This window comes from Peromyscus californicus, unplaced genomic scaffold, assembly GCF_007827085.1.
Source record: "Peromyscus californicus insignis strain IS unplaced genomic scaffold, ASM782708v3 Scaffold_3__1_contigs__length_106647218, whole genome shotgun sequence".
Lineage (NCBI taxonomy): Eukaryota > Metazoa > Chordata > Mammalia > Rodentia > Cricetidae > Peromyscus > Peromyscus californicus.
The window spans coordinates 83,070,484-83,096,295 of NW_026294551.1; the positions used below are offsets into that span (position 1 = coordinate 83,070,484).

The window sequence follows — 25,812 nt, forward strand, 5'->3', positions numbered from 1 at the left end:
TTATTAAAATAGATGTGGCCTCTTCTTATCTTTTTTTTTCAAACCTTAGGTTCTGTTATACAGTAATGTACTATTTAATGAAGATAATTCATTCTGAAATTTGTGTCATTAGTCTCTCTGCAAATACCTAAGAGCAAACTTGAGCCATCATGAAGGGTTAATATTCACCACTGTATATGGCTTTAGTTCAGTATTGAGATAGGTAGGAGTTACTCAAAATTGTTGTCTCCTTTATTTGCTATACTCTTTTATAGGAAACTATTTTCACAAGTAGGAATACATTCTAAAATAATGATAAAAGCATAGAAAATACCTAAATCAGAAGTACAGGTCTTACTATTATCAAGTGTAATGCAGTTAATATAGTTATATGCTATAGATTTATAGTAGGCTTATTCACACCAGCTTCATCACAAACATTTAATGCATTGGACTACAGGGTAAAAACATGGCTCCAAATGAAATTTCTCAGTACCATCAGAATCTTATAGGGCTAACACTGAGAATGATTAGCTATTGGACAGCACAATTGTGATTGTATGACTGCACTCTTCACAGACCAACAACAACTTTTTCCACTGTATTCTTATTGTTTTCCAATCCTTTACCAAAACTGTCAACATGAATGCTGTCTACCTGTGTCTCTGTGGTTTTTGTGTGCTTTTCTGTTTTGAAGCAAGCTCTCCCTGTGTAGCTCAGACTGACATGGAACTCATTTTTTTCCTGCCTCAACCTCCACACTTCTGGGATTATAGGTATGTATTACCACACATAGCAAACCTAGCTACATCTTGGCTCTCAGACTACAGTAGGACTTCCTCGTACTTTGTAAAAGCAATTTGTAAAAAGTAAAAGCACTTTGCTTTTATTGAATTTGATCTTTTCAGGGATGTCAGACCTCTGGATCCTGTTTCAGAAACTCACAGAAAATCAGAATGTTTAGTGTCTCCTTCTGCCCTCTTCACCAGGTGCTGCTGTTTCTTGGCCTTCCAACTTCCTTGCCACCTCTTCCTTGACTCCACCATACTCTGTTCATTCCTTTCTATTCTTGATGTCTGCTACACTTTTATGCTGTTCCACACAATTTAACACTTACTTATACAGTGTCATGTAGTGTTAGCAGATGTTTTACATGTTCTGTCCAGTATTCCCCAACTGGAACAAAAGCAGGTGGATTTAGGCATTATACGGTGACCTCTCTACATTGCTGCAAGTGTCTGCACTACCCTTCATAGACCTGGACTTGTCTACAAATAAGTTTATAAACTCTCCACCCCATCCTCCTTTGTGGCTGCCAGATATTTGTATGAGGACATGGCATTACTTTGAGTTTTCATTATTTTCTTTCTTTCCTTTCCTTCATATAAAAAGTTGGAGAAGTCACTCATCCTGCCTTTCAGCCCTTAATACCCAACAGAGTGTCTTGTGGAAGGTGGGACCTCAGACTTTATTTGACAAGTGAAGTAGTCAGTGATTTTGGCTTATTTTTATTTATGCAGACATCAGATCTCTTACTTTAACAGAAGAGTATGAAAATATGGATATGTCCAGATGAAAATTCTATCTGCTTAGGTTTTCAAAACATGTAAATATATAATATATAACATTAAGTTTACAGGCTTGAACTTTGCAATCAAACATAACTAAACTGCAGGTCTGTGTGACCTTTAAGAAGTTACATCGGCTCCGTTAGCCTCAGCGATGTCACAAAGAGTGTGATAAGACCAGTGGCCTCACAATGCTATTGTCATAGTTAATATATATGATTCATATAAAACCATAGGCAAATTCATTGTCATAGAATGAGTTTTCAGAATATTTTGAATAATTTATTATTTATTTAAGAAGCTTAACAGGGGAAAGATCTCCATATGTGGGAAAAATCATCCAAAAAAAAAAAACTAGATGATTATATATTTAAAATCTAAGATAGAGTATGAAAGCTGACAAACTGAATACCTTCCGTGATACACCTAAAAAAAAATCTGACCCTCTTGAAATATGGTGTCAAGGATTAGCAAACACTCCCTGTGCCAGATAAAAGAATAAATCTTTCTGGTTCTCTGAGCCATGATTTCCATCCTACCTATCCGTTTTGTCATCATCATTGAAAACAGTTGTGGGTAACACATAAACAAAGGAGCAGTTTTGTGTCTCAAAATCTCTATTAAAACAGGCAGTGAGGCAAATAGGACAAGCCTTGCACGGCACGGGTAAAAATCTTGGTTTAAGTAGATAATTCCACTGACTATAGGTTATATTTTCACATGTCTAAACTACACACAGTGATGCCAAAACATTAGTGGGACAAGAGTGTTTACAAGGTAACATTTAAAAACTATTTAAGGTCGACAGTGGCCCTGTAATCAGTGGGTAAAAGCGCTTCGATGTGAAAGTACTTTGAGTTAAATCCCTAGAATGCACCACAGAAGGAAAAGACTGACACACACACACACACACACACACACACACACACACACACACATACACACACACAACACAACACAAAACACAAATTTTAACACAATGCACATTTTAACCTTTGTATCCATCCAAATACAGATAATGTCTAACCTCCATTGCAAATCAACTGTTAATCAGGGGTAAAGATTGCATTCTTCAGTAGCTGTGTTGTAACTTTGGTCTTGGCACAGTTCCTTGCAGAGAACTAAAACTCCTCGTGTGTCACCAAGATCTAGGGTCTCAGGAATCCACCTGGAAGTATTGTCAAATAGGGCAAAAATAGTGGGCTTCTGATCCATACAGACTACCTCTGCTCGAAATGTCCATGTTGTTTTCTGTGTGTCCTAGATAAGATGAAGACAGATATAAATTTAGTGTAGGAGAATGAGGGGAACCACTGGGGTAGAAACCAGGTCATTGAGCCCCACCATACATTTACAGGGTAGTCTCTTCCCTCCAAGGAATTATACAGTTTTGGATTTGTGCCAAAATACAGGTACTCAAGTCTAAAGGATTTTGTTAACATTGTTTTGCATAGTTCTGTACTATTTTACAGAATTCTAGGCTCAGTATATCTAAATTGTTAAAAATAACACTGAGGAGCTGGAGAGATGGCTCAGTGGTCTTGGAGAGGGCCTAGGTCCAATTCCAAGCATTCATGATGGCTCACAACTATATATAACTCCATTCCTAGGGGATTGAATACACTGTTCGGGTCCCAGTGAGTACCATGCACACATGTGGTGCATAGATACACATGCAATAAAACAGAGACACAGTAAAATATTCATATACATAAAAGAAAATAATTTTTAAAAATACCACTAAATTCTATTGAGGGGTAGAACATAAATTTTGAATGCATGTACATATTTATAAAAGTAAATGAACTAACCAATCTTTGTGCTACAAGCATGTCAATATGTGTATTTAAATTAAATTATAAAATTAATACCTGAGTGCATGTATTGACATCTGGATTTTACATGCTCTTTTTGAGCCTTCTCAGATATAGTGATGGGGAAGGCTTCATCCTGATGATAATATCTGACTTACTTTAATTCATGTGGGAAATTTGAAAGTTCTATTTCCTATCTTAAAAATCAATGACAACTTAATCAATTGCTGCTGCAAACAAGCCCCAGTTCTTGTGTAGTAGAAAAGTAAACAAGTTGGAGAATTAAAACTGACAGATTCTGCATGTCAAGGACAGAAAGCATTCTTCCAGCTTAGCTCTCCTGTGCTTGCAGCCTGAAAGGTTCCATATGCTTGGTTTTGTCCTCAGGGAGTTGAAGCACCTTGAAAGAGATAAGAAACTTTGGCAAGGCAGCAGTGTTTCATATCACTGGGTTTACATAAAGTAAATAAGCTGGTGGCATATTCCGAGATTGTCTCATCATTCCTTGTGTTCTCCATCACTGCCATTAGAACATTCTTTGCTAACAACAGTTCTGTAACTGAGGATGTCACCATTCTCTGGGTCCATAAGAAGATGGAGGCTGCCAAAGGGAAAAGCAGAAGTGTTTCTAAAATTATGTTAACCCAAACCACCATGAATGACAAAGCCTTCACAAGCATCCACGCTGCATCTGGAAGCTCTGGTTCTCATGCAAATGCTGATATTCACAATGGCTAAATTTTGCAAATTATGATGAAAGGGTGTAAAGTCACGTATAGATTTGGGCATCCATAGTTCCTAAATGAGTAAGCTGAGGAGATGTGGTGGGATCGTCTAAGGGGATCTGCACCATCTTAAACAGTTAGTAGATAGATAATCAATTCCAGTTATTTTTAAGCAGATCGAAGCAGCATGGTCATATCACCCAACAACTCCTTTTTCTTCCCTAAGAAAGAGAATACTGAGCTATTAAGTTTGAGAGTAATCCAGCAATCAGTGGGCTAAGTTTAGCAGGAGTATGAAATGCTAAAACTGAGTGGGAGAAGTTGGTGGTTTCTACTGAATGCACATCTGCTATAAATCCACTCTAAATTTTAGATATTACCCTGAAGAAATATTAATGTGTGCTTGTAAGAAATAATTGTATAGAAAATTTTCTTCTTGGCTGCTCTGTTTTTTTTCATAATAATCCCAGATTAGCTAAACACTACTGCTGCTCTCCAAACTAAACTATAGCCCAGATGGCCTACTGTCTCTGTTTTGACTGTTTTCCTCTGAAGACATTCAGTGTCTGCCTCCATGCAGGATGGATCTCAAGTCCTCTACAAGATAGAACACAATGAAGCTGGTCTCTGCATTGCATTACTTTCTGTATTTTCATATGCACATTTTTTTTTATCTTAACCCTGTACAAAAAAAAGTGTCATGTTTTAGTTTTAATCCAGTGGCACACCGAAGTTCATTTTAGAATGGTGAGTCTGGCTCATCCATTTCTATAAGCCATTGACTATGAAAATGTCTGTTGTTGAGGAGTAAAATTGTTTCCATCATCAAGGACCTGTACCATCTGCCAAGTGAGTAATTATCCCATATAACTCATGCATTGGGTTATTGCATGTGTTTATTGGTGATTTTTTCCCCAATTATAGTTTATAGATCAAAAAGTTGAAGCTCCCAGTGGCTGGCTCACTTATTACTTGCTTAAAGTGAAATTGTTAATAAATAGTAGAGAAAGGGCCCTGTTCAAGTCAACCATGGTGAAATCACATTTGTACGTATTACAATTGTGCTATCTAAAACTTGAAAAAAAAATTTTCCTCTAGAGTGTTCACCTATTGCTAATACATACTCTGAGAATAAAGTAAATATCTCAAAACATTAAGAAAATCACTGTTTCATGTCATATGTATCACTTTAGTACTGTGGGATGGTCTTTATGTCAAATGTGTTGCTGATTGGTCAATAAATAAATCACTGATTGGCCCGTGGCCAGGCAGGAAGTATAGGCGGGACAAGGAGGAGAAGAGAGCTGGGAAGTGGAAGGCTGAGGGAGGAGACACTGCCAGCCGCCATCAGGATAAGGAAGATGTAAAGTACCGGTAAGCCACAAGCCACGTGGCAAGGTATAGATTAATAGAAATGGATTAATTTAAGCTGTAAGAACAGTTAACAAGAAGCCTGCCACGGCCATACAGTTTGTAACCAATATAAATCTCTATGTTTACTTGATCGGGTTTGAGCGGCTTGGGACTGGCGGGTGAGAGATTTGTCCAGACTGTGGGCCAGGCAGGAAAACTCTAGCAACACTTTAGTTTATAGAGGAAACAACTGGTGGAATTCAAAACTCACATACAGCATTTAAATATATATATTCTGAAGAATCTATTTTAAGGCTTTGATAAATTGGCTTAGATTTCAGTATTGAATTGAGATACACTTACACACTTACAGTTTGCAAGCTTTTGTTTTTGTTTTTGTTTTTTTTGTTTTGTTTCAAGACAGAGTTTCTCTGTGTAGTCCTGGATCTTGCTCTGTAGCCCAGACTGGCCTTGAACTCACAGAGATCCTCCTGGCTCTGCCTCCTGAGTGCTGGGATTAAAGGCATGTGCCACCACCATCCAGCCCAGTTTGCAAGTTTTACTAGTCAATGTCACATAGATAGCCTTATGTGGTTTTCTTAGATTCTTGCACTGTCACACTTCTGAAGTAAGAGTGTATCTAAGGATATCTATATATATAGTAATGGTTTTACTAAGGATAGCGTTAAAGGATACCTGAGGTACTACAGGATAACCTAGAGATACATGTTCAAGAGTTTATGGGAAGGAGACTTACCTTCCATCAGAAGGGTGGCAATCATCATCATGAAGGACCCAGATTATTAGTGTCACAGAGATCACAGTTTTCGACCAAAACCCACTAGCTTCTTTCCTTTAATAAGATTTTGTTTGTTACACAGTTGGAACACATTTGGACACTCTACATGATAGGCAGAATAATTTCACCCTTCTCACTAGTGTGCATATGCTGATCCCAGGAACCTATTAAACATATTAGGTTAAGAGGAAAAAGATAACTAAGGTTGCAGATGAAACTGATATTTTAATCCGCTGGCCTAAGGACAGGGAGACTATCCAGATTGCATCACTAACGCCAGTGATGTAACGCTTACAGTCCTTGGAATGCTGGGAGATATGTATAAGAAACCCAGGGGAATGGTAGCATGAGAGGACTTGTTCCTGCTGGCTATAACAACAGAAGAGGAACCCTGGACTGAAGAATGTGGATGACTTTTAATAACTGGAGCTGGTAATGTGTTCTTCCCAGGGCTGCCAGAAAGTAACCCACCACACTCCTTGCATCTTAGACGTAGCCCTGTAACAGCTAACACTGCCTTTGCACTTGCAGAAAATAAGGATGTTTTAAGCTACCCTGGTTATTTGTTACAGCAGTGAGAAGAAACTCATACTCCATGCTAAAGTTGATCTTAGAGAACATTTGGACACTGGCCTCAAAATGAGCTCATGTGGGTCAGCTTGGCAGTGTGAAATGTTAGTTGGGGCAAAGAATCAAGGACAGGAGGGACATACGTTCTGAATGTTTAATAGGTCAAACCACAAGTTATATATCAAAAATCATCTAAAGAAGCAGCAATGAGCAAGGAGAGGGGAAGAAGACGGCAGGTGAGAGCATAGCTATTTGTGAGGCTCTGTGTCACCCAAAACCTTTTTAGAGCAGTGAAAAGATTGATAGAGGCTTGCAATATAAAGCCTCGTGTAAATTTACACAGACCCAGGAAAATGATTTCAGTTTCGGGGAGGAAGTTGTCTAAGATTCAGCAACAAATACTAACAACCAAACAAAATTCTTGGCTCCGCAGCAGCATTTGTGAATCGCTCAGATGCTTCCTCTTACGTGTGTTCTGTTCTGCACTGTGCAGCCTTGCCTGACTCTGGAGATGCTGGCCTAGGTAAAGGTGACATCTGGTGTTGCTTTGATGCATTACATTGCCAGTTCTCCTTGTACTTGTGTGCCTTCTGCTTTGTCAACAACGCCTTTGCTCTCAGATCCTTCATCAGACAGGGGCGGGGGAAAGACGGCACTAAATTCATGACAACGTAAAAGGACATGACCCACGCTGTAAAAATCATCAGTCTATTTTCCAGATTTTATACAAGTTATCTGAGAGTGGCAAGCGAGTCGTCTGCAGAGTTTATCTGTTCTTGAGATGGATTGTGAATCAGGGAGAGAAGAGTTTGATGTTTTTAATTTTATTTAACTATTTAAGAGTTTGATTTTTAAAATTAGGTTTAGTAAGTTTAAGGAGCTTTCTTTTCAGGTGAAAATCCACAGATTGGGAAGGGCTGGGAATTAGCCTCTTTTCTAAAAGATGTTATTGAGAAATGCTATTGGTGTTGATGTGCTTGTGATTCCAAGTGAGTATATTTTCCTGTCTCATGTTGTAAATTCATTTTATGGTGAAGTTTGATCTTTGATGCAATGATATCAAAATTTGATGATTCATTTTAGTTAACTCACACATATACTACACTGTGAGGAGGTGAGATATTATGCAAAGCCCTGACAAAGTAATCATGCAATGAATAAAATCAATAAAGAGTACATCAGAATTTACTTCTTCTTCATGGATAAAAGAATGGCATGAGAAATACTAGAGAGGAAAATTTCTTGCAGTAGCTCCTAAGGACTAATGTGATACAATCTAGAGTAATAGGGAACAGAGAAGAAACTATGATTGGAAAGGAAACAGAAAATGAAATGAAAGAAACAGCATGAACATGGCCACTGCAAATGAAGAGCGAGAGAAAACCCCAAAGCATAAAGCTCAAAAGAAAAGAAAATCTACAATCCCCAATAGTAAAACAGGGAGACTGCTGGGAAGAAGCCCTGGAGAATAAAGAAAAGGTACCTTGATCAAAGATAAATAATAGACAATCTTGAATGAAGAGAGAAAAATGGCCTTCAAAGAAGAACACCATAGAAGCTAGAAGCCTAGGGAGAATGTGATTGCAGATCCCACCCACCAGCAGACGGGGAGGAATGTGAAGGACTCACAGGAAGAACACTATTCGATTGTATAATAAACTGTGGCATGGACAGACATAGCTCTTGCTTTAAGAATTTAGCTTCCCAAAGAAGTATAGCACCAAAAAGAAGTCCTGGACATCTTCCCCTTGTAGTCTGACCTTGGCATGTTTCTCATCTATTCATCCCATCTCCTCACTTGTAAAAAGAGGACAGTTTCACCTTCATCCTGGTTGTTTTGCAGGAGAAGTGGCATGAGGAGATATCTTTGTGCCTTCTTCAGAGAAAAAATTTAGAAAATATCAGACATTTTTTGGGAGAAGGAGCACTCAGCCTTCTTGTCTAAGAAAATCAATGGAAAGACAGATGCTTCTGCATTACATCCCCAGAGGAAGGGAAACACTTACCTTCCTTGGTTAAAAAAATCAAGAGTAGCATAACAAAGGAGTTTGGGGCAGGCCATATGCAAGGTCTAACAAAGCATACAACTTAATATGTCAATTCACACTAACAGCTGTTGTGGACAGACAGTTGTGGAGTTGCCTCCAACTCTACACTCATCAATCCAGGCACACAGTTCACACTGGTGAAAGGATGGTCTGTGGGCTGCAGGCTCAAAATCAAAGTCCTGGAGTCAAATCCAAGCTTTTGGGACACATCCCACACACAGCTCTAGGAGTGAGACAAAAGCCCGGTGACTTGCTTTTGTTACTGTTTTAGCAAAATCCTTGGTTAAGTCTGCAGGCCTTGAAATATAAGATCCTTTTAGCTAAAAGATATCATAGCAACCTCGTGTTTTCATGGGAATCGACATCTATGATTAATCTACCAAATGTTTCCAGCTAATGGAAACTGCCTCATACTCTTTAGAGACGTTCCAGGATCCTTTTCATTGGCTGGCATGTACATTTCTCTGATCACTATCAAAATGTTTATTCTGAAACTTTAAGGCTGTCAAGCTGAGTTCTTAGGTTTATGTACCATCAAGTATTTTAGGAATACATTTTAATTGTAGTTTTTTTGTTTGTTTGTAGGAAGAGTTAGCGTGGAGTCCTTAGTGACACTTCCCTTAACTGACATATCTCTGTATTTAGCAGTCTATATTTTTGTATAGCAACAGCTTAGTTTAAGTTCTTGAGCAATTTTCTTAGTCTGTGCAATTACATATAATTATAGAAAAGAGTCTATGTAAGTAGAACACAGATATCTGCTTTTTGGGCATTATTATTATTATACTTCCTACTGGAAATAACATCACAACTTCAAGATGCAAGGCAACCAACATAGATCCTCAGTTCACTGGCTAGACTGAGAAATGTATGGACTTAAGTCAATCATATTGACCTCCCCAAAAAGCAACTGATGGAAGGACTGTTAAAGAATCCATTGCATGCTTCTTGGAGCAGGTACCTGCAAACAAAAGAAAAGAAAAGAGAGATTGCTTCCTCAGATTCAGTTTTGTCATTGGTGCTAAGATAATTCAAATTAGGTGTTTAAAAGAATGGCACTGAATATTCTCTATGCCTTAAAAATCTTCTGTTCATCTAAGTGTCTTACCTACATGTCTCTAAGAACTGCGGCATCTTTGCTAACCATACCATATGATTCAGACATGGTCCTTTCTCTTTTCATCCCTTCCCTGTATTTGAAAATGCTTCTCATGTAACATCTGCTACATTATCCCAGAATTATATCTTTAAACATTTGTTTAGATGGTTGTTTATATCAAGAAGAGAGTGCCCCCGGCCCCTGAACAGAGATACTACACTTTCATTATCTTTATACTCTCTACTTAGCTTAGGAGTTGGCCCATAATAGGAAATCAATATATATTCTGTTTGTAACTGAAGTTATGGTATGAAGTTGGGTAAGTTTTTCCTGTCTTTCAGGAGGTGCACTTTAGCAAGAAGTTAAAAGCAAGCATATGAATTACTATGTTGTAAGGTGGAGTAAGGTTAGAGTCATCAGAGATTTCATCTAATTAAGGGGATTTCAAAAGGCTTCACAGAAAAGATGGTGCTCGAGATAGGACTTAAGGAATTAATAGGTTTTCAACAAATGGAGTGTGTTTGGAGGAGAGTAGCTATTTCAGATAAATGAAACACTGCGAACAAAGGTAGGAGCAAAATCTTAGAGAATATTGAGTGAACAAAGCGAAGGCCAAAGTGAATGGAGTTCATTGTAGGAATGGCAATTAGATTTTATCTCATACACCATCTGTGACAACTGGCAGAGGCTATGTGCACTGAAAATAATTCCTGGGCCTAGTTGAGTGCAGCAAGCAAGAATGTCATAACTAATTTTAAAACAGGCAGCCATGAATGCAGGAGAACTTCATTTTTGATTTAGCACCTTCAAAGCCCATCATGTTTTTATAAACATGAGAACATTCTCCCCGACCATTTCCTTTGTCAGACCATTAGTGTAATCTATGTACTGAACTCTCAACAAGATGCTGATTAATACAGAAAGTAGCCAAGAAAGGCTGAAATGGCACATGATACAGTTCTGAATTAGTTCCTTTCTGAATAAAAATTATATACATAATAAAACTTTATTTAGAAACTTAGAATGAACAAGGAATTCAGTCATAAGATACTCAGATATTCTAGGAGATAACAACCACTTGGGTGGGAAACTGTGGTATCTAATACTCCATTCACTTCTTCCAGAATGCCACAGAAAATTATTGGTTTGTAGGAGAAATCAAGTTTGTTGTTTCTACCTCCCTGGAGTCCATCTGTAGATCTTCATTTTTATGAGATTCTCAAAAAGAGACATATTTGAGGAAACATTGTCTAAATAACATATAAGAAATCATCACAGTACCATGAAATATGCCCCCCCAAATGCTGAGTTCAAACAATAAATTGGGACAAAAATTTACAACTATCTTAAAATTCACAATTATATGTAGAAAGCAAAACAATGAACATTGTCAGAGATCCCTTTCCTCATAGGCATCTCTAGTGTCTTAGAAGGCTAGGAAGAAAATGGACGTGTTCAGTTTTTACAAAAAATAATTGGTTCTGTCAGAGGGACTTCTCATGAATAAAAAATTCTGGTTTTAGGAGAATCTATGAGACTTGTAAATATTAAAGATATCATGTCACATATTTGGCATATTGGTGACTTTCAAATTAAAGTAATGTTAGTATCTGCTGGGAGCCTGTTCGAGCCCATTGTGTTCTAGCTGACTGAGAAACTACAGGTTAGCATAGCCTACAGGTTAGCACCTGCCTCTGTGGGCTGGCTTCAGCAGTGTAAGGACACTTACATCATCTAAAAGCAAAATATAATCTAGCAAATATTTGGTAGGCTCGTGCTTAATGCTTAAATCTTTGTAGTTTTGCTGTCAACCATACTCATACTATTACTAGACATTCATTTAGCATAAATGTAATGACCTTCAAGAGACAATATCCTGAATTTTCATCATAAAATGATCCAACAAAAAGACTTAGAAAACCAAATCAATACAAAAAAAAATGTCTGTAAATAACTCTTTGTTGAAGAAGAGTAAACAGTCGGTCACCATCTGGTCCATTCTTCGAAGCGACTCTGATGGCAAGGACTGTCACAGAGAACATTTTGCAATGGATTCCATGAGAGCAGAAGCTAAACAAATCTCTTTTTGCTAAATAGAAAAGCCTTAAAGGAAGGTAAAGTATAATTAATTACACCTGAAATCTGCACAATGAACGGAAAGCAACACACCATTGAAAACACAAGGGTTATTGCAGCCTTTTAACAGTAAGGCTGTCTACTGTACTAGGAAAAAAAATCTTTAATTTTTACAGTTTATGACTATCTTAATTCCCCAAACAGGTACTCAAGTGACATTTATGGTAACTGAGGAAAATTTTCTCTCTCTTTAAGCACTGAAATTTGCATTTTCTAATGTCACATGCATGGTAAAACATTGTCATGGAGGGAATAAGTTATTCAAAAGTAGATTTAGGCTACAACAATATCAACACTTTCATTTCAAGCTCATTGATTTTTTTTTTTACCTTAATGAGTACTGGAATTAAAGTACAAAAAGCCCTATATTGGTTGAAAATCTTCTCACAACTCAATTTAATTTAATTTGAAAATAGCTGTTTTACTGTCTCTCAAACTAAATTTAAGAAATCAAACACAGCATTAACATGTTAATTAATAAGAGGTTCAGGGGGAAGGTAGGAAATGATTAGTTGCATTACGATTCCTTCAGATTTTCTCTAGGAAGCTCATTAAAGGGCTCTTCAGACATGCTTTTCTGAAAAGATGACAAACACATGGCGCATATTCTTCAGGTATCTTGAGATGCATGGAAGGCGCATGTCTGACTTCTCTCCACAGCATGGAGGCTGGCAGGTGTAATAAAAGACCAACTCACCTCAGTGCTTTTAATAAGCGGAACATACCAAGACAGACAGACAGACAGATAGATAAATGGATGGATGGATGATGCATATAGATATTAGTTAGAAAGAGTAGAGAACACATTTGATGTATTCATTACAATTAGAGTCAATATTGTTTCGGTTGTCCAAGAAGGAAAATTCCATGTTTTTATTTTGGTAAACTAAGGCAAGCTACCATGGTTTGAATGAGAAATGTCCCTGACATGTGCATATATTTGATCACCTTTTCCCCAACTGGTTGTATTGTTTGGGAAGGTATGTAACTTTAAGGAGGTGGAGACTTGCTGGAGGAAATACATCACTAGGGACAGGCCTTGAGGTTTTATGGCTTGGCCCAGATTCCTATTCTCTTTCTGTTCAATGAGTGTGGATGAAAATGTGATCAGGCAGCCTCCTGCTCCTGCCACCATTCTTTCCCTGCATCCTGCCATGCTCATGCTATCCCCCTGGGACAGACTCTAGTTTTCTGGAACTAGATTAAATTAACAGAAACCCTTTCTTCTCTAACTTGTATTTTGTCAAGTATTTTATCATAGCAACAGAAACAAGCTGTGGAATTTACTAAGCAAGCAATTTTTCCTATCTCTTCACCTCTAAAGTCATTTGTTTTTAGTTTTGTTTTTCAAGGTTTCAGTTACCAGCAGTCAGTTGTGGTCTGAAAATATAAATGGAACATCCTATAATTAAATGAACTGTACCTTTTAATTTTACTATGATATATTATTATACTTATTCCATTTTGTTATGTATTGGTTGTTAATCCCTTAATGCACCCAAATTTATATGTTAAACTTTAACATATACGTATGAAAAGAATGTTGGTTTCGGTACCATCTATGGGATTGTGAAAGGGTCTTAGTGTTGTTATCTATAAATGTGCAAGTATGACTTTATTAACCTATTACATCTAAACTATTCTACTGATTAGAAAGAGTTGGCTTAATTCCCAATGAAAGTAAAGTGTAAACTCACTTCAATGACTTCTTTCAAGTGTTCATAAACATTAGGTCTTTCTCTTTGTCCAACTATGTGTCTCTTCACTCCTAAACACATGACTAACCCTTAAAATATTATTGAATGCTTTGAAACTTAACATACAAGTTTAGAGAAAATATCATTAACTCTCAAGATCAGAAAATACAAAGGAGGGCAACAATGTAAATGGTGCTCAACATATGAAGTCTATTGCCCTTCTAGAAGAAGAGTCAAAGACTAGATGTCACTTTTGTTTCAGCCAATGAAAATAGTTCAAAAAATGGCATTTTCGCTAGTCTTTATCTAAAAGTTTGATCCTTGACCAATAGTTCTGGGATCACTGGGCAGGTTTGTAACTTGTAGTCTCCAGATCTATTGAACCAGAAACTCTAGCTGTGGAGCCAGATCATGTCTGGTTTAGCAAGTCCCTCAGGTGAATGAGGTACAAACCCAATTTGAGGAGGACTGAATTACAGAATTATCCATTTAATTAAGGTTGAGAAGTTGGCTGGGGAGACACTCAGTAGGTTAAAGTACTTGCCCTACAAACTTGATGGTCTTGATTTGGGTCTCAAGAAACCACATTGACTGGTGAAAGTAGTGTAAGCCTCTATAATCCCAGTGTGTTCTTATGGAAAGATGGCAGCCAGAGAAGAGGGAATACGCAGGACCTCCCAGTGAATCAAGGTGAGGATTGACACTTGAAAGTTATTTTTGACCTAAACACATAGATACACAGACACAGACACACAGACACAGACACACACACAAACACACACACACACACACACACACACACACACACACACACACATACAAACACACATACACATACACACATACACTAGGGTGAATAGTTACTTATATGTATGGCATGATTATATCTTTTCAATTATGTTTAGTTTTGAATTCCTATCACAGAACCAGGCATACAACACATATTCCATATGAAATAGTGGATAATATATTTCCGTGGAAACTTTTCCTCAAACCATCTTCTGAAAGCTTGTATTGCAGCAATACTATTTAATGCATGATAAACAGAGCAATGTATTATGGGATATGTATGGATATATAGGGCTGAATGAACATGGACAGTCAGTATTATGTCAGCAAGAAGAGTTATTCTTAAGATATTCTCATAATTAACCCATTGTATGGCCCACAGGTATGATTTATTTAGTATATCTTAAGTTGATTCTAGAAATAGAAACCTTAAAATTTCTCTAAATGATAATCTATGCACATATGTGTGTGTGCAAAGATGTGTATGCAAACATATGTGTTATATTCTTGTATAATGTTAAATTTCATTCCATTTAATAAACAAATGCCTATTTATATAATTTTGTATTACTTTAAGGGTTTACATTTATTGTAGTAATTCATTATTTAAACTACAATCTTCAGTACTCTTTAAGTGGTCTAGGTGATTTAGAACTATTAAGTTTTAATGAGTCTTCGAGTTATTCTTTTAAAGGAATCAATAGTTGACATGTTTCTTGATCTTTCTTTTATTTTAAACACGTTTCAGAACCCCTTTCAGTTCAATAGTCTGTGCTGTCAATCAGAGAGACGCATGCAGAGTCATGAGCCTGGCAGAGTGTGATGGAAAATATCATGTCTCACTATCACAGCTATCAACAGAATAAGCAATGCTACATGACTTTTCCTCGACTCTTGAGACTCAAAAAAGAAGGGCATAGTAAGCAGATTGTCCACATCTATATTGTTTGTATTAAATTAACTAAAGTCCCTTAATTTTTGAACACTTCCAAGATGCTTTTTCTATGCTGTGTTCTTTCAAGAGCTTGACTGCAACTATAGTTCATCATCAACTTGGCTGGACTTAGAGTCACCCAGGAGGCAAACATTGTTTATCTATGAGGGCATTTTCAGAGGGGTTTAAAGGCAGGTTTTTGTGGAAGTCCAGACTACATAAAAAGTGAAAAGCAGAAAATATGAAAATCCTGGAATTTTACCACTCTGCTCCCTGATTATAGACTCAATGAAACCAACCACATTCCATTCCCACAGCCATGCCTTTCCCACCATTACAGATGTATATTACACAGAACATAAAAAGAATTAATAACACCTCCTTCCATCAGTTTTTGTTTTATCAGGTTTCTGATCATAGGGACAAGAAAACTAATACATGAAGTTATCAGTTCAGTCTGCCTACAATATGTTAACATTGACATTATTATTAATTCCCTTCCTATCTAAACAACAGTAAAGATACAGAGATGTTAAGGTCCTCATCCAGATGCCACAGCTGTTAATGACCTAGAAGGAATTCAAAACAAAACTCCTACTTTCAGTATGTATGCATTTAGCCCAATCTCTGCTTCCCTACCCCATTTTAAACATAAAGCATTGGTTTAATAGTTTATCATTTTTTAGTATTTCAAGAAATGAGTTGAAAATGCATTACAGATGTGCATAAATAAAATGTTGGCATTTAAAAATATGCCAAAATTCTTGATTAATAAAGTAATTAAAATTCTGAAAACAGGAGAAATCCTCATTGAAATTACAGCTATCGTCTCACAAATAAATATAATCATGTTAACAGGCAGGACATTAGTGCATACAAGGGAATGGTTTGATGCTCTATAATCAGAGAAGAATTCTAGCTGAGGGAGGGAAATTTTCAACTTGTATTAGTAGGAAACAACTAAGTTAAAAAACAGAGAGTTGCTTTTGTTTGTATTATTGTCAATGGTGCTGAGAACTGAATCCAGGGCTTTCCACACATTAGGGAAGTATTCTACCAATGAGCCTGAAGGTTTCTCTTTGCATCTCATTTTATGAATAGTCTAAATATAATAAACTAAATTAACTCACAAAATTCAAATTTTTCTTTTTTGGTATGCTTCGGGAAAGCTTCAAAATCAGTTGGAAAAAAATAGACTGCAGACTTAAAACACGAAAAAAATACTCTTTTCTTACAGGTTTAATTTCTCATGTCTATATAGATGAGGTTCCTGGAAATGGCTGGCTTTCCCTTGGTTATTTGCTATCCATATTAGAAAGCCTTGTCCACCTACTAGGAGAGGTTCATCTATTTGTTCTCTCAAAGCCTAGACCCACTGAGAACTAAGTGAAGAATTGTGTCAGAGCATCATTGTATTAACCACTTTCCACATAACAACCTGAAACTGAGATCAGACCTCAAGCTTATGTAGCTTGGAAGGTGTTTATCAATTTCTCCAAGCTTTAAAATGAAATGTTTTCCCACAGGCTGTCAGGGTTCCATTTTTAAGCAGCCCCAGAAGATAGGCTGTTCTTGAGTGTTTATCCAAACTGACAATTTTGGTGTAAAACTTTCACTTTCTGTGAATGATGGGACTGAGGACAAGTCTAAAAGCTGCTTTCCCCACAAACTGTAATTGGCTAAAATGGAACAATTTCATGTTATCTTATTGAGAAGGAAATGTCAGAAATTAGGATCAAGAGGAAAAGGCAGGTGGACAGAAAGACCAATTTAAAAGTGTCAAAAACCATGCCTTATATGACTTTTATTAGTGAGACTTACTTGTCAACTGAGTGGAAGGCATCGGCTTCACTCTAGTGCATGAATGCAAATTAATCATCACTGATGGAGGAAATGGTTCTGATTCTAGAAAGTGAAGGACATTTCCAGATTCTAATGGGCTAGCATGATGGGCCATCATGATGGTACAGATGATGGATTTCTCCTTTTTCTCACTCATTCATTTATTTACCTTCCAAGGCACCACATGCTCCACACCTCACTTCCAGTTTCTTCTACCTCTCCTGCACTGGTTATTTCTGATTTTGTCAACTTCCAAAGATTGGAGTTCTCTAGTGTTCAGTTCTCTATATTTTCCCATGTGATTAATGCTTTTTCCTTAGCTGACAATCATTCTGATTTAAAAACTATTCTATATTGTTTCCTTTCTCCATCCATGACGTCAAAAATAGAAAAGAAACATTGTCATTTAATTAACTTCACTGAGTAATTACAAGACCTGAATTGTGTGGTGGACAACATCCTGGGAAATTGAAGAAATACATTTCCATAAGATAATCCTTATTCAAATGACTATGCTGGACCTGTAAAGTTGGTCATTTTATTAAATACCATAGAAGTGATTTGAATGGCTAGTCCTCGTGCCATTTCATAGTTGACCAGTGATACACAATAACATACCAGACAAAACAGTGGCTCACATTAGAGCACTTACTATATACTCTCAGTGGCTGTGGGTACTTAATTCTCTCACCCAATAATCCTGCTCAGTAGAAATTATAATTGTTTGTACTCTAGAGATGAAAAAGTATCAGAAACTAACTTACCAAGGGTAGAAAAACAAATAGGAAAAATTAAATAGCTATTATTTACAATTGAAAAATTTTTTATGTTTGTTCTGTGTCTTCTAGAGGGATGGCAAAGGGCAATATTTAGACCAAGCTAATAGAGACTCAGGTATGACCCATGTGAGTTGGGAAAGCGATAGAAACTGGGTAATTAAGGATCAGCAAAATGGCCTACAAGGTGTAAAAACATGAAGAAGAAAATAGAGAGATAATGAAGACGAGGTTTGTTTACAGCTTTGTCGGTGGTCCATCTGTTGATAGTCCTAGCACAGGCTACCTAACATAACAACATTAATAGTTTATACAGTACTTCCAATGCCCTGAAATGCATTTCCCTTTGGACTTGCTAGTTTTTTATACTTGTCAAATAAAGATTCTGCTTTTAGTAATAGCTAACTTGCCCTCAGGGTTCAGCAGTCTATTCTGAGATTAAATCATGTGCTAAAGTCACTGTTGGTTGCACAAAACTGAAACAAACAAAATGTAGTTTTACACTCTAATGTGTCCTTTACTAAGACATTATTTAAAAATGTAGACCTACTAAAGCGATAAGCTTAACTAATTGTCTTCATAGGTCAGATTCTAAATTATGCTCTAACTAATCTCTTAAATGTCTAAAGTCAAGTTTAGAGGTTATTCAGTCACTTGGTATTTATTAAGTGTTCACCATATGACAGAATTTTAGGGACCAGACAGAGGTACACAGATTTCCAAAATCTTTTTTTTTTTTTTTTTTTTTTTTTTTTGGTTTTTCGAGACAGGGTTTCTCTGTGTAGCTTTGCGCCTTTCCTGGAACTCGCTTTGGAGACCAGGCTGGCCTCGAACTCACAGAGATCCGCCTGGCTCTGCCTCCCAAGTGCTGGGATTAAAGGCGTGCGCCACCACCGCCCGGCGATTTCCAAAATCTTAATCATTACTTTAAAAGTTCATTACCAAACCATAACATATACTGATAAGTAAGAAACTTAGAACCAGTGTTAACATAGTACCCACAACAAATGAGTAGTGTGTGTGTGTGTGTGTGTGTGTGTGTGTGTGTGTGTGTGTGTGAGAGAGAGAGAGAGAGAGAGAGAGAGAGAGAGAGAGAGAGAGAGAGAGAGAGAGAGAGAGAACTAAAACTACAAGTGACATGAATACGGTGATAACCAATGAAATGAAGTCAACCTATAATCAAGCTTAAAAGTCATTTGTGTCAGCAGTCAAACGATATTGCTTATTCAAAGAACACAGACTGAAAGAAACACACATGCTCAGGAATAAATTCTGATGAGAGGGGCAAACAACTCAAGCAGAAGGATGAAAAGTGGTCACTGGGGACAGGGACACTAATTGGAGCCACCTTTTCACAGCCATTGATAGACCTTGGGCAAGAGCCAGGAAATTTAATAGAAAGGTTACACAGCAATGCTTAACCCAAAGACTCTGGAGAAGGAGTCCAGGTCCACGAATAGCCCATTCCAAGAGGTTACTATAGTGTCCTATAACAGCAGTACAGGTCTGGCTGAAAACTCATTAGTAATGTTTAAAAGATTCAGCAGTTGAGTAAAGGATTATAAAATGGTCGGATATAAATGTCATGAATGAGAATGAAACACTGACTTAGGGGCAGTGATCAGCATTTGTAAAGGAAGAGGTGCTCAGCAAGGTTAAGAAAAGTTTAGGAAGTCAAAATGTGTGAGACGGAGACGACTAGATTGTCACCTGCAAAGCTAACAAAAACGTGTATAAGAGGCTATGTGAGACAGTGAGGAGTGAGGTACTGAAAGTTAGATTTCCTAAATTAAAATCCTGGTTGTACAACTTGCTAATTGTGTGACCAAAATCAAGTTACTTAATCTCTCTGTACTTCATTTTTATTATCTAAAATAATAGCATAATGCATAGAGTGTCTGTAGTATAGCTGTGCAATGTAAAAAGGGGTAAGCTGTTGAAAAACTTAAGAAAACCCCCAGAGGCAGCTTATGAGATAAACACGTATGAAATGTAGCAAAAGACAAGCTGGCATGGAACATGAACTTCCTAGCAAGGTCTGGTATCCAGTGATGTCAGGATCAAGTAGATAGGTGGTGGGCTGGACAGGAAAGCTGGCTAAGAGTGCCACCAGTATCTCCTCCTTTCCCGTTGGTGTTATGGTCCAGGGGTGTGGACTGGACTAAGAGCAGTTGTCTGTCACATCACAGCTTTAGTATACCTGATCACTGCAGAAAAGAGAGTGGTAAGACATCATAACCTTAGCTTGCATTGTTCCTGCATATGCTGCCTATAAGTTATATAGAAAGTAGAGTCTTTTCTAGATCACACTAGTGTGCTATGGTTCCCATTCTTTGTGAGAAAGAACCGGGGTTTCTTCAGGTATCCCGGATCCCAGTTCTCTACTGTCTCCCACTTCCACTGTCTTTTAAGTTGACAAAAGTCTTGGAATGGAAAAGGGCATTTCAGAGATTCGGCATTAAAGGTATTCTTCTTCTTAGTGTTCATCCAATATAGTGTATACTTCAAATGATTATTTTAAAAATAAGGCAAGGCAATATTTTAAAAGTTCATAGAACATTGTTCTGAAATATAGTAAGTGGTAGTTAAGGATTTGCTAATGAATATATATGTAACAAGAAATGAAGGGAGCAGAAATCAATTAGTTATGAGTTGAAAATGAATAACAGATAAATACGATAGATAACATAAGACAGTTGGGGAGGGAAGTTGTTCAGTGGAAGATGAGCAAGTAAGAAGAGTAGCCTGAGTGAGGGTAGCAGAGCTTGAAGAAGTCTGACCTTTTGTTGTCTGATTGGCTTAAGAGAAATGGCAAAAGTTTGATCACAGGTTTAGAGTGAAAAAATTAAAGGTCCTTAACCCTGTTATACCCACACATAACTTTCTTATGGAACAAAAGCTGGTTACAGAACATGGACCTCTCATGCCATTATGAACAAGTTGCTAACATGAACGAAGGATTATAATTATGGAGTAATTGCAATAGGGAGAAAGGGCAGAAGCAGAGTTGGAAGGTTCGGGGAGTAGGCCACCAAAAACACACACCAAATATTCACACATATGTGATGTGAGCTGAAGATCTAAGCTTCCAGGTATGTGCCCCTTTGCCCCATTCAAACTCTTTGTAATGTATTTTCAAAGATAAAAATTAAGATTTTCAAGATAGTGACAACCAAGCATTGAACTGAAACTGATTTTATCAGATATACCAGCATATCAACATACGGGTTTGCATTTACTCATCCATTCTTCATTCACCAAACTATTGATTTTTTTTTCACGTACAGGTCCTGAAAGTAATGACACAATAAATAAGATTCTTCTAAGATGTGGAGATATATGGAAGGAATGTTTACAAAAGAATAGAACAAAATGTAAGAAAGGAGTATTCTTGTGTCATATAAGGAAATATGGTGGTTAATGCTTCACAGAGCTCTTTGACATTATATGGTGAATAACCTTCTGTAGGTCTGAATAGAGAGGAGTACCTATATTTTAAGTAGAAAAGAAGGAACTGCATATGCAAAGGGCAGTAGTGTATTCTGAATGTTTCAAGGTTGCATGGCATGGAGGATCTGTTAGATGACAGAACAGTCTCAGGAATTTGGAGAGGAAGGGAACAGGATGTAAAGACATATATATGCATATTTATACATTTCTATATAGTCATTTGTGTATGACTTACACACACATATAATTTAAAGGACTATTTTTAGAGATGCACAACGATTTAAGAAAAGGTACCTTTCTATGCTTTCTACATATCTCCTACTCCCCTCAATCTTAGCCTCTGCCAACGTCAATATCGCCACCAGGTTGGTCCATGTGTTATCATTCTTGCATCTACAATGATACAGTCTAATCACTCAGTTTCTGCACTTTACGTTAGGGTTTACCTTGATGAACGTTCTATCCAGTGGACAAGCATGATGATTATGATGGTGGTGGTGGCAGTGGTGGTGGTGGTTTTGTGTGTATGTGTATGTGTGTGTGTGTGTGTGTGTGTGTGTGTGTGTGTGTGTGTGTGTGTGTGTGTATGCAATGTGTAATTATAGTATCACACAGAGAAGTTCACTGTCATGAGCATCCTCTGTGTTTCCTTCATTTTGTTATAGGTCTTTTTCAGTCTCCTTGGCATAGGGACAAAGCCTGTCATCATACATTGGCAAAACATAACAAATAGAAGTAGGTTTACAGGAAATGTGTAAGCTGAAGAAATGAATTCAACAGACATTTATAAACCCTTTATTCAAAGGAAAAGAAAAAGTCTAAATGGACCTCATATAAATCTCAAGTTTTCCATGGCTTGAAAAGAAAAAAAAAATCAAGCTTTACTGAGATTGCATCAGCAATCTGCATGAAATAGTTTATATTAAAGTTCTCTTGTATCAACCTTTCATCTCATGATAATAAGTTTCCCTTATTTCTTTTGAGTTACCAAGGAGGACTCTTCTCTTTTCCAGGAAGTGAATCTCAGAAATCAATCCTGACCATATTCCACTCTTGGTCCATTTGTGTATATGTATTCATAATAGAAATAGGAGTGATTCTCTGCAATTATTTTTATAAATGAGATATATCCAACATTAGAACAAAAAAGATTCTTAATAACTTGAGGGATATTTTATTTTTAGTTTCATTGTTTGAAAATTTATATTTTCTAAAAATGTTTCTGGAAGCAAGGGGAAACATTTGTGTATTTTATACACACACACACACACACACACACATATATATTCAGATATGTACACATAGGATACCAAGTCAGAGTCAAGATATGCCAAAGCAAAAGCTTGTTTTCATAATTAGATGCTATGGTGATCAAGTATAGTATCCACAATTTTCAAAAGAAATAACCATTTGATCTTTATGTAGTATTAACTTAATAAGTACAAATATGATAGACATATTTTCCCTCAAAACATATTGTGTGAAAGAAGGGACATAATTTTTTATAATGATATTAAATAAGCGTATTTGTGAGAACAATCATTTTGTCTTATCACGGAAAACTTGAGCTTGATTCTTCTTGCTGCCAATAATCCTTTTTGATGCAAACAAGTCCGATGCTGACTTCAGAATATCAAAAATGATGGTACTATGTAGATGAATTTCTTAATAAATAAAAAACATGGAGCCAGCCAGAAATTTGGGTTAAAGTCCGAGAGAAAGATCAGCGGAATAGGACAAACCACGAGCTAACCTCACCTCACCAACTCCACAGCTTCCAAAAAGAGCTTCTTCCTGTATACTCACGTTCATATGCCTTTTTTGTTCTCTTATCTCATTGGCTCTCTTAGCCCAGCTACATCACTTCCTCTTCCTATACAGCTCTGTCACTTTCTGTCTGCCTATACAGACCTACAGACCTCTATGGTTGGTACTGGGATTAAAGGCGTGTGTCACCACCCTTGGCTCTGTTCCCTAGTGTGGCCTTGGAACACACAGAGATCCTGCTAAGTGATAGGATTAAGGGCGTGTGCTACTGCTGCCTGACTTCTTTGTTTACTTCTAATGGCTGGCCTTTTTCCTGTGATCTCCAGGCAAGCTTTATTTATTAAAGCACAAATAAAATATCACCACATTTCAGCACAAATAAAATATCACCACAGTACTAAGTAGCTATATACAATGACAATGGCAGTTTCTTTTGTTCTTAAAAAATTCATGTTCCTTTGATCAAATATCTTTTAAACTAAATATTGAACATACAATTTATAGAATCAGGCACTGGAAAACTGTGATTTTATCTTTTTTTTTTTTTTTTTTGCTCTGAAGAATGAGTTTGATAATTTAGATAAAAACTGTTAGTACACTTCTTGGTATTATTGAAATCTTTCCTTTTTCTGATTGACCTTGCATATATGAAGACCTGGGCTTTTTACAGTCCTTAAAAATATTGTAGATGATTCTGACAACATGAGATTTTTATAATGTAAGGCTGGATAATGATGAGATATTTGTCAGTGTGTTCTGATATAGTCCTCAAATTACAGTAGTTCAACCCATTTAGGGTGTATTTATTTCTCATCTCTGATAAAGGCTGATATGGATTTCACTACACAAGGCTACCAAGTAACTTGGCCTGGTAGTACTATCTTGAATGAAATTCACTTTTCTTTCTTTCTTTCTCTCTTTCTCTTTCTCTCTCTCTCTCTCTCTCTCTCTCTCTCTCTCTCTCTCTCTCTCTCTCTCTTTCTTTCTTTCTTTCCTCCCCCCTTTCCCTCTTTCCCTTCCACCCTGCTTCTTTTTGGTTAGAGAAAAGAATTAACCACTGGATTACCATGTTTCTGCAAGAAAGCAACACAAATATTACTCTAACTCTGTAACTATAGCAAATCACAGGTCATTTACCTTTACCTCTCTCCAAATTGGAGACTACAAACCTACTTTGGGCCCTAGAGACAACTCAAACCCTCCTTTCAATTAATTGCAAGACAGATGATTGAGAAATAAATGATAATTTTAGGAACAAATGCATTCCTACTAACTAGGTGTGTCGATATTTAGGGAAAAGTTTGTTAACTTCTCTGGTAAGAGTTGACAGTTCTATCATGAATAAATATGTGTAAAGTCCAAATTTACAATCCCCAAAGAATCATAAAGCTGTGGCTAAACACCCAGTTCCTCCCCTCTGCCTGCCAGGGATTCAGGGAACTCAGAAAAGACAGGGTGCCACAGCACATCAATTTGATAATAAGGCTGGAGAAATGTGATTTTCAAAGCTTGAACCTATCAGACTGATTGTAGTGTTTGCCAGCTCCTGTTTCACATATAATTTTTCAACCAGGACAGGATGACAAAAAAAACCTGCAGAAATGTGTCTGAGGTGTTAATATGGAATGCAGGTTCAGATGGCAGATGGGTTTTGTTTTAGAAGCAATGAGATTGCCACACAGAGAAAGGCATTTAAAACATTACCCTAAGCTAAACAAACATCACTTTCCAAGGTGCCTCATCATTAACCTTGGAATGTTGATATGCCCAGGGACAGAAAAACAGAAAACAACAGGATGACAGGCTAGAGAGAAAAGGGACAGAATATTCTAGTGGGGTGTGTGTGTGTGTGTGTGTGTGTGTGTGTGTGTGTGTGTGTGTGTGTGTGTTCATGCACACAGTGTTGGAGAGAGTGAGAACAGAGACAGAGCATGGCACCCTCCACATTTTTGGTATGAGTTTTAGCATATGCAATTGAATTTGAACATATAGGATCCTAAAGTTGTAGTTTCAGCTCACTTGATTCTAATTATTCAAAGGACCCATGAAGACTAGACAGGTGAGCACTAGTTAAGTACAGCCACCACACCCTGGCTCTGCTTAAGTGCCAATGCTGGTGATGAGCTCACAGTTTCTATTTTTTATTAGCTTTCCCTTTTCTGTCCTAGAAAAAAAAACAATCCAAATAGTCGTCATTACTAAAGTCTAGATGTGGCTCCTTTTTGTTCTGCAGCTGTCAGCATCTGGGATTGACTTATGCAGAGACCATTTCTGCTTTCCTGAGGAGACTTGACGCCACAGTGTCTTCCCAGGTGAGAGAATGAAGTGCTTGATTTTAGCCAGGGAGCCAAGAGCATTGCAGTTCAGGTTCTGTCCTACCTTACACCAGCAATTTGTACCTAACAAAACCAGATGTCTTAGCCTCTGCCAACAATTCATTTGCTCCTGGTGCAGGCCAGCAAGAGG

General features: G+C 37.2%; 1 long non-coding RNA gene across 1 annotated transcript in view; it reads left to right on the forward strand.

Moving 5' to 3' along the window:
• Positions 1-25,660, forward strand: part of LOC128122809 (uncharacterized) — a 176,838-nt gene extending 151,178 nt beyond the window's left edge. Inside the window, exon 3 of the long non-coding RNA XR_008222499.1 lies at positions 25,580-25,660. This is a non-coding gene — a long non-coding RNA (uncharacterized LOC128122809). The remainder of the gene's footprint in view (positions 1-25,579) is intronic.
• Positions 25,661-25,812: the final 152 nt, after the last annotated feature.